At 40.5% G+C, this 14536-nt stretch overlaps 2 protein-coding genes across 11 annotated transcripts in view; one reads left to right on the top strand and one right to left on the bottom strand.

Moving 5' to 3' along the window:
* PURG (purine rich element binding protein G) overlaps positions 1 to 360 on the bottom strand; it is a 34770-nt gene extending 34410 nt beyond the window's left edge. For 3 of the 4 annotated variants that reach the window (XM_073219046.1, XM_073219045.1, XM_073219047.1), the window contains exon 1: positions 206 to 359. The gene's annotated coding sequence lies outside the window, so the exon portion shown is untranslated. Of the gene's footprint in view, positions 1 to 205 lie in introns of all 4 variants that reach the window. The other variant, XM_073219048.1, reaches the window with a different exon arrangement.
* Positions 361 to 800: 440 nt separating this feature from the next.
* WRN (WRN RecQ like helicase) overlaps positions 801 to 14536 on the top strand; it is a 149878-nt gene continuing 136142 nt past the window's right edge. For all 7 annotated transcript variants that reach the window (XM_073219039.1, XM_073219042.1, XM_073219040.1 and 4 more), the window contains exon 1: positions 801 to 994. The gene's annotated coding sequence lies outside the window, so the exon portion shown is untranslated. The remainder of the gene's footprint in view (positions 995 to 14536) is intronic.

Below are 14536 nucleotides of genomic sequence, written 5' to 3'. Positions count from 1 at the left end.
GGCCTGCGCTGCCCCCGCCTCCGCCCGGGACCCCCGCACCGGGCCGCGCTCGCACCGCCCCGGCCGCCGCAGAGCCCGGCTCCCCTCTGCCTGCCTGTCGGCGGCGGCCGGCGCCGCGTCGCGCACACAGCATCCCTCCGCCGCCCCGGCCTCCCGCTCGCCGCGGGGCCGCCAGCCTCGGGATACCCGGCCGGCAGACACTCACATCAGTGCTGCCATCACCGCCGCCGCCGATGCCCTTCACCGCCTCCGCCGCCAGCTCTCGGCCCCTCTGCTGCCGCCGCCGCCGCCCCCCGCCTGCTCCCCCGCCGCCGCCGCCGCCGCTCGCGCCGTCCCCCGCCGGAGCGGCCGGGCAGGGGCATCGCCCGCGGCGCCCTCCGCCGCCGCCCCCTCTGCGGCCGCCGCGGGGACCGCCGCCTCTCCTCGGGCAGCGGCCCGACACCCGCCGGGAGAGGAGGGGGCGAGGAGGGGGGCGGGCAGTGGACCCGCCTCCTCAGCACAGCCCGCTGAAGGCAACAGGGGGTCTCGCGTTCGCCCTCGGGAGCCCCCTCACGGACGCTCAGCGTGTGGGGATGGAGCACAAGTGCGAGGTGAACGGGCAGGTGCGAATGGGAATAAGGACGCGGACGGCGAGAGTGTTCCGACTTCTCCGGGTTCCGCCGGGATGCAGGACTTGCTGGCCCACCGGCTCCGACACGGACTACACTCTCCGGGGTGCTCCGCGGCAGCTACAGCCCCTGCGCATGCGCGCCGCGGAGCCAGCTGGGCTCGGAGGGAGGGGGCGGGGCGGGCTCCGGGGGGAGGAGGCGGAAGGTCGCTGTCCCAGAGCTGATGCGCGCTGTGTGCGCCGGGACGCCCGGGCGTGCGCTCTGCAGCGCGGAAATAGTCTCTTGAAGTAGTGTCTACCTTGGATGCCTGGGTTCCAGGGCCTGCTGTTGCGGCGCTCCACGAATCATCCAGCTGAAGGAGAAGCCCCGTGGAACTGGCTGTTAGGGTAACGTGTTTCCCCAGCCCCCACCCCACCAGCCCCACTTTCACCAGCTCCCAGACTCTAGGGTACCCATCATTCTAGCCTTCTTCCTCGCTGGAGGGGCTCAGTCCCGCAGGGAAGGTCTCTGGGCTGCGTGTGGGAGACTCCTTAGAGACCCACACCAGCCTTTGCCGTTCCAGGTCCCGAACACCCAGGAAAAGTACCCCCGACCTCGGGCAGGCCTTCTCAGAGATTGTCGGTCAGAAAGTGCTTTCCCTCCCCTCCTGCCCCTGAGTCGGTGCGACTGGTTTCCTATCGTGTGCCCTTAAGATCCAATCCTTCCAATACGGCCTTTGCTGCAGAAATCGAGCACTTTATTTGCTCAATTGAGAAATTATTGTATACTCCATATGTACAGAATAAAATCGAGGGAGATAACCTGTTATGTGTAATTTACTAAATTACGTTGAGTTGGAGTTCAAACCATTCAGTCCTTAATTTTTTAATTAGGATTAGTCAGTTGTTTTCTGGATTGTTTAGAGTGTGTAAAATACTACTCCCTTTGGAAGAAGATTATAATCCTTAGAATGCTTATGTAGCAGTCTTTAGGTCACAGTTCTTCCGGGTTTTGTATACGTGGGGATGTTAATTTTTAAGGAGTTGGAGGTTGGAATGCAGTTCAGAGCAGTTCAGATCTCGATGTCATTGAATAGTGGTCTCCCTTTGTTAATTCAACGAGTATTTATTGAGTTCTGCCCTAGGCACTGGGGATGGATACCAACGATGAAATACAGACAAAGCTCTCAGCTTTTGGGAGCTTACATTTTGGAGAGAGAGAGGCAATAGGTGAGATGCCTAGTTTGTCAGGAAGCGGTAATCCTAAAGGGAATAATAAAGAAAAGGAGGATGAAGGGTGTGGGTAGAAATAGGGAATCGCAGTTTTACTGGAGCCTCCTTGAGGCTTCTCTGGGAAGGACTCATTGGAGAGGTAATTTTAGAGTAAAGAGCTGAAGGAAATGAGAGAACTAGTCCTGTGACTCTTCAGGGGAGAGGGGCGGAAAGAAAGTGCGAAGGTCCCGAGGAAGCCGGCTCAGTGTGTTCAAAGAGCAGCTTGGGAGGCTAGTAAAAGTGAGGTGGTAGAAGAATTGTAGGAGATGAAGTCAGACGAGAAAGAGCAGCGCGGGGTGGGGGTGGGGGGAGCGCAGATGTTGTAGGACCTTGTAGGCTGTTTTGAAAACTTCATTCCCTGAGAATGAAAAAACTCAGGGAGATGGGAAACTTGGAGAGTTTTGTCAGAGAGACACCATGATCTGATGTTTCAAAAAAAAAATTGTGATAAAATATATGTAACAAAATTTGCCAATTTAGTCATTTATAAGTGTACAATTCAGTGACATTACACTATGTTTTATAACTGTCACCATTATTTCAAAAACTTTCATCACCTGAAACAAACTATAATAATCAGCTAATTAAGCAGTAACTCCCTTTTGACCCCTCTGTCCAGCCCTTGGTAACCTCTAGTATACTCTCTGTGAATTTGCTTATTCTAGATATTACATGTAAGTGGAATCATATAATATTTGTACTTTTGTATATGGCTTATTTCACTCAGCATAATGCCTTCAAGGTTCATATTATAGCACGTTTCAGACCTTAATTTCTTTTTATGGCTGAAAAACATTTCATTATGCATTTATACTACATTTTGTTTATGTATTGGTTGATAGACACTTGGATTTTTTTCCACTTTTGACTATTGTGAATAATAACTGCAGTGAACTTTGGCTTACAAGTATCTGGTTGAGTCCCCGCTGCAAATTCCTTGGATATATACCTATAAGTGGACTATATGGATCATATGATGATTCTGATTTAGCTTTTTGAGGAACTGCCTAACTGTTTTCCACAGTGGCAGCACTATTTTACAATCAGTCTGCAATGTTAGAAGGGTTCCAATTTCTCCATATCCTCTCCAAAACTTCTTCTCTTTTCCTTTCTTTTGCTTTTAGCCATCCTGGGTGGTTCTGTGAAGTGGTATCTTACTGTGAAGTGGTATCTTACTGTGGTTTTTCGTTTGCATTTCCTTAATGATAGTGATATTGAGCATCTTTTCATGTGCTTTTTGGCCTTTGGTGTATCTTCTTTGGAGAAATGTCTGTTTAAGTCCTTTGCGTGTTTTTAAGTTGAGTTGTTCTTTTTGTTGTTAAGTTGCAGGAAAATCTTTATATAATCTCTTTATTAAACACATTTCAGATATATGATTTGTAGGTATTTTCTCTCATTCTGTGGCTTGTCTTTTTACTTTTGGGTTTATTGTTCTTTGATTTATAAAAGTTTTAAATTTTGATAAAGTTCAATTTACCAATGTTTTTCTTTTGTTGCATGGGCTTTGGGTATCATATCTAAGAATTTGTTCCCCAATTCAAAATTGTAAAAATTTGGTACTGTGTTTTCTTCTAAGAGTTTTATAGTTTTAGCTCTTGTACTTAAGTCAATATGTTTTGTTTTTTTGATATATGAAAATGCAGGGTCTTTTTTATTAAGTTATCACTGAGTACAATCTTATGAAGGGTTCACATGAGCAACATTGCAGTCTCAACATTCAATATGTGGTTTCAACCCATATTATCAAGTCCCCCTGACAACCTATTGCAATTACTAAACATCAGCATAGTAAGATACTGTAGAGTCATTACTTGTCTTCTCCATGGTATACTGCGTTCCCGTGACTACCTATATTATGTTTGCTAATTATAATGCCCCTTAATGCCCAACCCAGCCTCCCCAACCCTTCCCCATTGGTAACCGGTAGTCCCTTCTTGGAGTCTGTGAGTCTGCTGCTATTTTATTCCTTCACTTTTGCTTTTTTGTTCTACTCTACAAATGAGTGAAATCATTTGGTACTTGTCTTTCTTCACCTGGCTTATTTCGCTGAGTTCAATATCCTCTAGCTCCATCCATGTTGCGAATTGTAGGATTTATTTTCTTCTTATGGCTGAACAATATTCCATTGTGTAGATGTACCACATCTTCTTTATCCACTCACCTACTGATGGACATATAGGTTGCTCCCATATCTTGGATATTGTAAATAATCCTGTGATAAACATAGAGGTGCGCATGTCTTTTTGAATCAGGGATCTTGTTTTCTTCGGGTAAATTCCTAGGAGTGAAATTCCTGGGTCAAATGGTATTTCTATTTTGAGTTTTTTGATGAACCTCCATATTGCTTTCCACAATGGCTGAACTAATTTACATTCCCACCAGCAGTGTAGGAGGGTTCCCCTTTCTCCACATCCTCGCCAACATCTGTTGTTGTTGTTTATCTTTTGGATGGTGGCCATCCTAACTTGTGGGAGGTGATAGCTCATTGTGGTTTAATTTGCATTTCCCTGATGATTAGCGATGTGGAGCATCTTTTCATGTGCCTGTTGGTCGTCAGAATTTCTTCTTTGGAGAAGTGTCTGTTCAGATCCTCTGCCCATTTTCTAATTGGATTATTTGCTTTTTGTTCGTTGAGGTGTGTGAGCTCTTTATATATTTTGGATGTCAACCCTTTATCGGATCTGTCATTTATGAATATATTCTCCCATACTGTAGGGTACCTTTTTGTTCTACTGATGGTCTCCTTTGCTGTACAGAAGCTTTTTAGTTTGATATAGTCCCACTGCTTCATTTTTGCTTTTGTTTCCCTTGCCTGGGGAGATAGGGAGTTCATGAAGAAGTTGCTGATGTTTATATTCAAGAGAGTTTTGCCTGTTTTCTTCCAAGAGTTTTATGGTTTTATGACTCACATTCAGGTCTTTGATCCATTTTGACTTTCCTTTTGTGTATGGAGTTAGGCAGTAATCCAGTGTCATTCTCTTCCATGTAGCTGTCCAGTTTTGCCAACACCCACTGTTGAAGAGGCTGTCATTTCCCCATTGTATATCCATGGCTCCTTTATCATATATAAATTGACCATATGCTTGGGTTAATAATATCTGGACTCTTTATTCTGTTCTAGTACCAAATTGTCTCGATTACTGTGGCTTTGTAGTAGAGCTTGAAGTTGGGAAGTGAGATCCCCCCTGCTTTATTCTTTCTTCTCAGGATTGTTTTGGCTATTTGGGATCTTTTGTGGTTCCATATGAATTTTAGAATTATTTGTTCGAGTTTGTTGAAGAAAGCTGTTGGTATTTTGATAGGGATTGCATTAAATCTGTAGATTCATTTAGGCAAGATGGCTATTATGACAATATTAATTCTTCCTACCCAAGAGCATGGGGTGAATTTCCATATATTAGTGTCCTCTTTAATTTCTCTTAAGAGTGTCTTGTAGTTTTCAGGGTATAGGTCTTTCACTTCCTTGGTTAGGTTTATTCCTAGGCATTTTATTCCTTTTGATGCAATTGTGAATGGAATTGTTTTCCTAATTTCTCTTTCTGCTAGTTCATCATTAGTATATAGGAATGCAACAGATTTCTGTGTATTAATTTTGTATCCTGCAACTTTGCTGAATTCAGATAGTAGTTCTAGTAGTTTTCGAGTGGATTTTTTAGGGTTTTCTCTGTACAATATCATATCATCTGCAAACAGTGACAGTTTGTCTTCTTCCTTACCAATCTGGATGCCTTTTATTTCTTTGTGTTGTCTGATTGCGTGGCTAGGACCTCCAGTACTATGTTGAATAAAAGCGGGGACAGTGGGTATCCTTGTCTTGTTCCCGATCTTAGGGGAAAAGCTTTCAGCTTCTTGCTGTTCAGTATGATGTTGGCTGTGGGTTTGTCATATATGGCCTTTATTATGTTGAGGTACTTGCCCTCTATATCCATTTTGTTGAGAATTTTTATCATGAATGGATGTTGTATTTTGTCGAATGCTTTTTCAGCATCTATGGGGATGAATATGTGCCTATTTCTATCTGTCTTGAAATATGATAGAGTTAAGTAGGAGGAGAAAGTATGAAATACTTATCTTAGAAGGGGAGGATAGCAAATAGTGAAAAGTTGTAGAACTGCTGGGAAGACTAAAGGTGCACTTGAGTTTGGTAGGCACAAATTTGATTAAGGTGAGAAAGTCAGAGTGGTGTTTTTCACCTGCTGCTTTCATTGAAGTACAGGTACAGGCACAGGGTAGGCAGAGAGTTTGTTTTATTTGAGGTTAGAGTTTTGCCAGGGGAGAATAATGAAGCCAGAGATGGGCAATGAAGTGAAGGGAGAATGCAAAGAGTGGAGTGGTTATAACTTTAGCACTTAAATTGGTCCAGGAGGAAGTAAGGACTGCTTGGTGGTGGGGAGAGTGAAAAGGCAGAAGGACCATTGGGTTATAGGTACCACTTGGATCAAAAGATTGTTTAAATTGAGTTTCTAGTGGGAATGAGCTTGAAAAATAGGAGATGTTTATTGGAGAGTGCGATGCTTGGAATCAAGATTATGGAAGGATTCAGTCGTTGGTAAGGACATGGATTGCTCGAATGGGTGGACAAGATTATTGGAAGAGAGCTGTCAGAAAACTGAGAGGCACTATGTTCTTGGATATTGTGCATCAAAGATGTGAGCTGCTGGACAGGTGGAGGGGAAAAAAAGGTAGAATAAAGATAGAAATGGCTGTAATACTGATGGTAATGGTGATTATAATGGTCTTTTAACACCCAACTCAAATACCATTAAATTGATCTATATGGAGCAGTGTAAAGTTAGGTAGAGTTACATATGGTTATATTGCAACTCATAAGCCTTTCATTGACTTCTGTTCTTTGACCAAAGTGTTTTTTTCTAAGAGGAGCAGGTGATATAAGACATCTTCTCTTAGTTGTCAGCTTGAAATCATCAAAGGCTTATTGTAATGCTGCTTGCATAAAAGTATTTATTGGCTTTCTGTGTAGGCTTTGTCTTTGGCTTATTTTATCTCTTAGGGTTGTGAATAATTTATTGGTGAGAAGACAGGCAGAGAAGTAGGGGTACACTGTAGCCTATTGATTTCATATGGAGGACCCCATCCTGTTGAAATAATAATATGAATGCCTAAAGAGACACACATACATACAAAGGTGTTCATTGAGTTTTATTTGTGATGACATCTATAAGTGACCTGTCATCAATAAGGGTAGGTAAATGTGATAAAGAACATGGAATTCCATGTAGTTGTTAAACAATCAGATTAAGAAGTGGTATCCCATCCTGTCAACAGAAATGCTTTCAATTGAAACTAATGATAAAAGCAACTCAAACTGGCTTCAGCTGTGAAAGTTTATTTGTTAGCCTATTAACACATCTTGAGGTAGGGTGGCCTTTAGGTAAATTCAGTCAGAGCTCTGTTTTTCTGGCCCTGTGCTTGTCCCTCTTCCATGGAGACGGCATGAAGGTGCTTCCCTTTCTTTCTCTATATTTTTTAGTGGTGATATTTATTTATTTTTATTAAGGTATTATTGATATACAATCTTAAGAAGATTTCACATAAGAAACATTGTGGTCACTACATTCACCCATGTTATCGAGTACCCCCTCTGCCCCTCCCATGGTCACTGTCCATCAGCATAGCAAGATGCCACGGAGTTAGTACTTAACTCTCTGTGTTACACTATCTTCCCCGTGACCCCCCCAAACACCATGTGTGCCAATCATAATTCCCCTCAACCCCCTTTTCCCAACCTTTCCACCCACCCTCCCTAACCCCTCCCCTTTGGTAACCGCTAATCCCTTTCTGAAGTCTGTGTCTGCTGCTGTTTTGTTCTTTCAGTTTTGCTTTGTTGTTATACTCCACAAATGAGTGAAATCATTTGAGACTTGTCTTTGTCTGGCTGGCTTATTTCACTGAGCATAATACCCTCCAGCTCCATTTATGTTGTTACAAATGGGTGCTTACCTTTCTTGTGTGGTTGTAAGATGGCTGTGAGTATCAACCACAGTATGGATTTCTTCCTTCACGTCTAGTGGGCATGAAAGCATCCCTTTCCTGTACCATGGAAGGAGAATCCTGAGCTTTGTTACCATTGGACCACCTTAGATCTAGTAATTATGGACAGGGGATGGGGAGGGAACTGAGCCCTGGGTTACAATTCCATCCTGATTCAGTTGTTTGGCAAGGGGATTGGGATTTCCCTACTGGCCTTAAAACAATTGGGTTCCTTTCCTGGTACTGGTGGGGAGGTCAGTCCCATCCCCAAAGCTTTGCTGTTACCCACTGGTAACAGGGGATGGGGAGGGCCAAATGGGTTTGTTACCCTCTTCTTTCCTATTATTAAGGCAATCAGCCTTTTCTTGCTCCTCTTATTCTTGATTTTACTAAAACCAGGAGGCTAATATTTATCCTCAGGATCCCATATTGGAAAAATATAAATCGCTATTGACTTCATTATGGAGGCCCTTCATATTACTCTCAGATTGAAAGAAAAAGGCAGACAGGAGGGAGGGAGTTAAGGGTAAAAGGTAGACGGAAGGGAGGGAAGGAGAGAGAGACAGAGGGAGATACGGTTGTTGTAGAGTATTAGAACTCGCTCTTCACATACCTGTCCTCAATTTCATCTGTTCCCTTTGGGGGCCCCTTTTAACTGGTATCTATCTTCCTGGATTGTTCTTTGCATTTATGTATACACAGAATTTATTTTATATTTTGACATTTAAATGGTAACTACTACTGACACTTAGTTTCTTCTCTCACTTAGCACATATGTTATAGACCTTGTCATCTTGATACATACTGTACCAATTTATTCTCTTACTGACTGCTTGTTATGCCGTACTGTGGCTGTGTCATTGATTATATGTAACTGTTTGCCCAACTAATTGCTTCTAGGATTTTTGCTATTACAGACTGATACAATGAACATCTTTTGCATACATATTTGTGCGTATGTGTGTGTATTTCCACAGGATACATGTAATTGCTGGCTTGAAGGCTGTGCAGATTTAAGATTTTCATAATTTCCACAAAATGTCTTTGAAAATCGTGAGGCCAGTTTCTGTTGTCTTGCAAATATCATACAAGATTCGTTTTAATTTTTGCTGATAATGCTATATCAAAATTATAGATTTCTTTGTTGGCCTCATTTAGTGAATACTTTTCTTAGAGATCAGAAATGTTCTCCTTTCTATATACCACATTTCTATATTTACATGGGTCTGTTTCTGTACATTGTATGTTTTATTCCACTGATTCATATCTATTTTTATACAATTCCATACTATTTTAATAATTTTTGTACTGTTTCATATTTAGTAGAGTGAGTTTTTTCTCATTGGTCTTCTTTAAAAAAAATCTTTACTGCTCTTGAGCTTTTTTTTTCCCTAATTAACTTGAATATAAACTTGTGGGGTTTCTTGAAGAATCCTCCTGACATTTTTTCTTAGTACTGCTTCTTGAGTTTAATTAATACTAACAGCTTTGAGACCAACCGTCAGGAAATCAGTGTCTTATCTAGCCCTTTTTGATGTCTTAGTAAACTTTTCTAGTTGTCTTTAAAGTGAGTCTCATATATTTTATGTTAAGTTTATTCCTTTGTAGGTTGTCATTTTTTCTGTTCTTGAGTTTAGATATAAATTGTATTTCTAATTCATTCTTATTCATGTATAGAAAAGTACTTAATTTGATTATGCTTATCTTTAATATGGTTATCTCACTAGTATTTGTTCCTTTGAAGGAGTCGATAAACTACCTGCTACAATTTGGTGGGGTGGGGATGGGGATGGGGGTGGGGGATATTTTCCTATCCTGGGGGAAAATTACCTTTGAAACCAAAATCAGTCAAAGGGAGAAATAAAGTGGGAGAAACCTGTTTATTGCCTACAAGCAGTCATCCACCTCTGCTTGCCCATGTCTCTGGTAACCAGGCTGCAAAAAGGGGCCCCACCCATCCTCTGATCCATATATGCCTCACTCTCCCTTATAATTACCTATTGGCATGGAGGTGGTCTACTGCTCTCCACCCCTTGGAAACACCTGATATGGAGATTCACTAAGGCTAGGCAATAGATTCTGGAAATAGTGCAGTTTTACCCACACCTCCCCTCAAAGATGGTAGGGAAAAATTATTTATTTTTAGGAGACTGTAGCTTTTTGATAAAAGTTAAGCTTACCTCTTGTAAAAGCTGGTTAGTAAAGCAGTCAGCCTCTTTTAAAGGTAATTTTCTTTCTTTTCTTGATAAAATGGTAAATATAGGGAGGGATGAATAAAGGTGATTTTTTTTTGAATAATTTCTTCATTGGGAAATAAGAAATTAGAATAATTTCACATTCTCCCAAAACTCAGTGGAACTGATGACCTTCCCTCCTGAGCCAACTTCAGGCCATTGTTTCTTTCTGACTCCAGCATTCTGGGCTCTGTGTTTTTATGATCTCTTCTATCTATAGTTTGATAGGCTAGCTCTTCGGGGAAGGCAGAGATTCACCCTCTCTTTGGGCTCTTTGAGGCCAAGAAGATAGAGGTATGGGATCTCCGCTACTCTCTAGGACGAATAATTGAAGCCGTTGGAAATACATAGAGGCTTGTTGCCTCTCCTGGAAATTTTGATGTGCAGCATGAGATGTCACCTGTTGGCACCGGATCTGCTTTTGTTGTTCATTCATAAAATGAAGGCACTGAAGTACAATGGAAAGGTCATTGGATTGGAGAGAGCTTTTTGCCTGCTAGGAGGTATACAGTCCTCAGCTTGCCAACTTTTCTTTTACTCATTTTACATACACTTGCCCTGTTTGGAGAGACTATATTTGAAGTTCTTATGAAAGATTTCCATTGGGTAAATTTATAGTTGCTTTCAGAATTGTGTATTAATTTTCCAATTTATTTTTCATCCACTCTCCATTTTTCTTCCCAAAATAAATTGGTCCTATTGTAAAATCTATGCATTTTTCTTTCTAGCTGGCAGTGCTGAAATTTCAACCTAAAGCAATTTTGCATCCTAAACATCACTCTCATTCAGTTAAGCTATAATTTTCTGTTAAATTGCTGTTTAATGTTATTTTGATTCTTACTCTGATATTAAAAAGGTTTTGAAACTCTCTATACATAAAGGAAGTTATGAAATGTTTGGTATTGTATACATTTTCTGGCTATTTTGTTTATCCTTGTAACTTATTTTTATTTAAGATAAGGGATCAAAGACAGAAAAGGATTGACCACACAATTTTATTTTTGATTGTATTTGTGTATTAGTTCTAATGCAAGCACAGAAAAGTTGATTCAAACAGGCTTAAAAAATAAGGAAATGTATTATAAAAATGTAACTTGACAACCGAGGTAGGGCTTACTAGCAGGCTGGTGCTGCCCCTTGACTGTGGCTCCCTTTCTCATCTTTGCCTTCTGTGTGTTGGCTTTGTGCTCAAGCTGACTTCCATCACGGTGGCGAGGTGGCTGTAGAAGGCCCAGGCTCACGTTCTCACATAGAGAGCATCTCTTCTGATATCTTTCTTACAAGAGCAAGACAGAGTTATTCTCAGAAACACCGCCAAACACCTTCTCTTGGGTCTCATTGGCCCAAATTAAGTCCAGTATTTCATTCTTGAATGAAACCCAGGGGAATGCTTTAAGTTTAGGTCTGAGCTGCTGAACTGTCACCGTGGCCTGGGGAATGGGATTGCCTTTAGATTTACCCTGGGGTCTGGGAGTGGGGGCCACTTGCTTTCTGAAGCACGTTGGCTCTGTGGCTGCCTGGTCATCGTGTGAGCTAACTTCATGGTGGACTGAACAAACAGTGCAGGGCGGAATGGATGCTGGGTCCGCTTGTCCACTTGATGAGGAGTCCTGTACAGTTTCATCTCAGGCCATATGAAGTAACAGTAGTAAGTATGAAAGGAAAACTAGGCATCTAAGCAAGTTTTAAATTGACTTATTTGAAAACTTTGTCAGCAATTTCCCAGTTTAAAAATGGTTGATTTCAGCTGACTGGCTGTAGCTACTTCAGAACAGAGGAAATTCATTAAAAATAATGAATTATTCAGGCAGATAGTGAAATTCAGTTATAAAGTACTTCATTGTGCCATGGATTCATCTCAGGTCCTATTCCTGGCTTATGGGCAGTGTGGTTTTTCACAATGACATGGCACAGAGAGACTTTTATCTTTTTTCCCTGTTGGTGGCATTTTAATGGCATTTTATTGTATTTATTTGATTGGTTCTATTTATACTTTTATTTCAGTTGACTTTATTAATACACATTTTAATTTATATTTTATTAATACAAATGATATGTTATATTTGGCAGTTAAGAAATTTTGGCAGTTACCTATAAAGAAATAGATCTCTCAAAAAAAAAAAACAAAAACCATCCTGTTACTTTTTATAATTGCAGTGATTTACTTTAGCCAAAACCTGAATTCTAACAGGTGGTTTTCTTTAGCTTTTCTTGTTTGCTGGCTTGGTTTATTTGGAAGGAAATTAGGATTAGCAGAAATCTAACAATAGATTAATAAAAGTCTTGCCAGCCTCTTTAAGGAATATAATAAGGACTTTGTCGTGGATTGTTTGGTTTCTCTTTGTTTTCCCCTATTCCCTCCTATTCCTATTAATGCATTGAAAAGTAGAAAGGAATTCTCAAAACCAACACAGAATACCTTACAAATTATGTTTTCTACAATAAATTATAGATCTTGTGCATGTATGTATGAGGGTGTATACACACACACACACACACACAAATATATAAACTAGTTGCTAGTGTATTGGTAAGTATAAAGGGTGAGGTTACAGTTTCAAAAAATATGTAATATGGTTAATTAAAATTAATCAACTCAGAATTTTTAAGAGTTCGTCGCATTATTGATTAAATTTGAAAGGCTTTTGACTGGAAGCTGCCTCTTTTAGTAAAAATAATATAATTATGTAGGTGAAACCCAAAACAGTCTAACCAAAGTCAGGGCATTGATAACCAAATTGAATTGCAGAAACATTTAAGCTTAGTTTTTATATGGTTTCTTTGTTCTTTGAAAACACCTATTAAGCCATATTCATAACTTTATAGTCATGGAAATTTATTATTTTTCTATATTATTTTCTATACAATATTAAAAGTTAGATGAGTATATGAATATTACTGTTGTTGATTATAGTTTGAAACCTCTTAAATATACTTTGTGTAGTGTAGTTACAGAGAAAGGATATAGGTACATGTTGAAATTCATTACTCCTTGGGACAAGTCTGATGGGTAAGAGTGAAGTCTTCTTGGATAACTGAATCCATATTCTCTTTTTGGTTTGAACTTATCATTTAAAAGAACATTCTAATGATGAAGCACTTCAGTGCTTAATTAACTTTTGATAAATTTATATTGTATAGTTTTATATGGATTTGGTATATACCTATCTGCACTCACAGATTCTGGATCCCTCTCAGTATACTAGAAGGTAATGAAATGAGGTTAGTAGCAGGAAAGGATTTATCACTACTCCTAGCAGTGTGCCAGCTGATGTATAACTGCAGTTTAAAAGATGTGATATCATGTTTATCACTGTTTATTTTTCCATCAACCCTTTCATCAGTGAGACAAGTAATACATAATGATAATATAATAAGGTGAATAACATTATGGGAGTTTAAACCCATTTTACAGATAAGGAAATGAAAACTTAGCAAAGTAAAGTGACTTGTCCAAGGTTGCATGGATACTAAGTGCCCAAGTGTCAAAGGATAATTTTCCAAAAAATTAAAGACTGATTTCTCAGGCAATGTGCAGTGAACACATGTTACATTTATTTGGCTCATTAATGAGGGAACCAACAGGAGATAAAATTGGTTCAAAGAGGAACAAAGATTACATAATCTATCAGGGTTCTCCAGAAAAACAGAACCAATAGTATATATATCTGTATCTGTATCTGTATCTGTATCTGTATCTCTATCTCTATCTCTATATCTATCTATATCTATATGTGTAGATAGATAGATAGATATCTAGAAGGAGATTTACCTTGAGTGATTGGCTCATGCTATTAGAAATCTCATCTGCCATCAGTGAGCTGGAGGCAAGGAAAGCCAATGGTGCAGTTCCAGTCCAAACCTGAAGGCTTGAGAACCAGAGGAGCCGATGGCGTTAAGTCCTCCTCTGAGTCTGAGGTCTGAGACCTGAAGAGGGCAGACGTGTGAGCTGGAGAAAATGGATGTCCCAGCTCCAGTGGAGAGCAAATGTGCCCTTCCTAGCCCATTTGTTCTCTTCAGGCTCTCAACAGATTGGATGATGGCCACCCATGGGTGAGGGCAGTCTACTTTACTCAGTCTATTCAAATGCTAATCTCCTCTAGAAACACCCTTCCAGATCTACCTAGAAATAATGTTTTACCAACTCTGGGCTGATAACCGTTAGCCCAGTCAAACTGCACATTAAATTGACCATCACATCTACCTATTGGAGAAAGAACTTTGGAATAAGATTGCTAGGTTAGATACAAAGCTCTTCTAAAGAGCAATGAAAACCAGTGTCTTTTCTACTGGATTCAGTTTGCATCTTTACTAGACAAAATTTACAAGTTAATGGGTAACTTCATAGAGTTTCAGTTTTTAATCAACAGTAGTTAAATAAAGGTATATTCCCTAATGAAATAATCTTTGGGTGGGCTTGTGCTTATTGAAAGGACATACTGCCCTCTCTTTG

The sequence above is a fragment of the Manis javanica genome, chromosome 12 (assembly GCF_040802235.1).
Source record: "Manis javanica isolate MJ-LG chromosome 12, MJ_LKY, whole genome shotgun sequence".
Lineage (NCBI taxonomy): Eukaryota > Metazoa > Chordata > Mammalia > Pholidota > Manidae > Manis > Manis javanica.
This window is presented reverse-complemented; position numbering and strand designations above follow the sequence as displayed.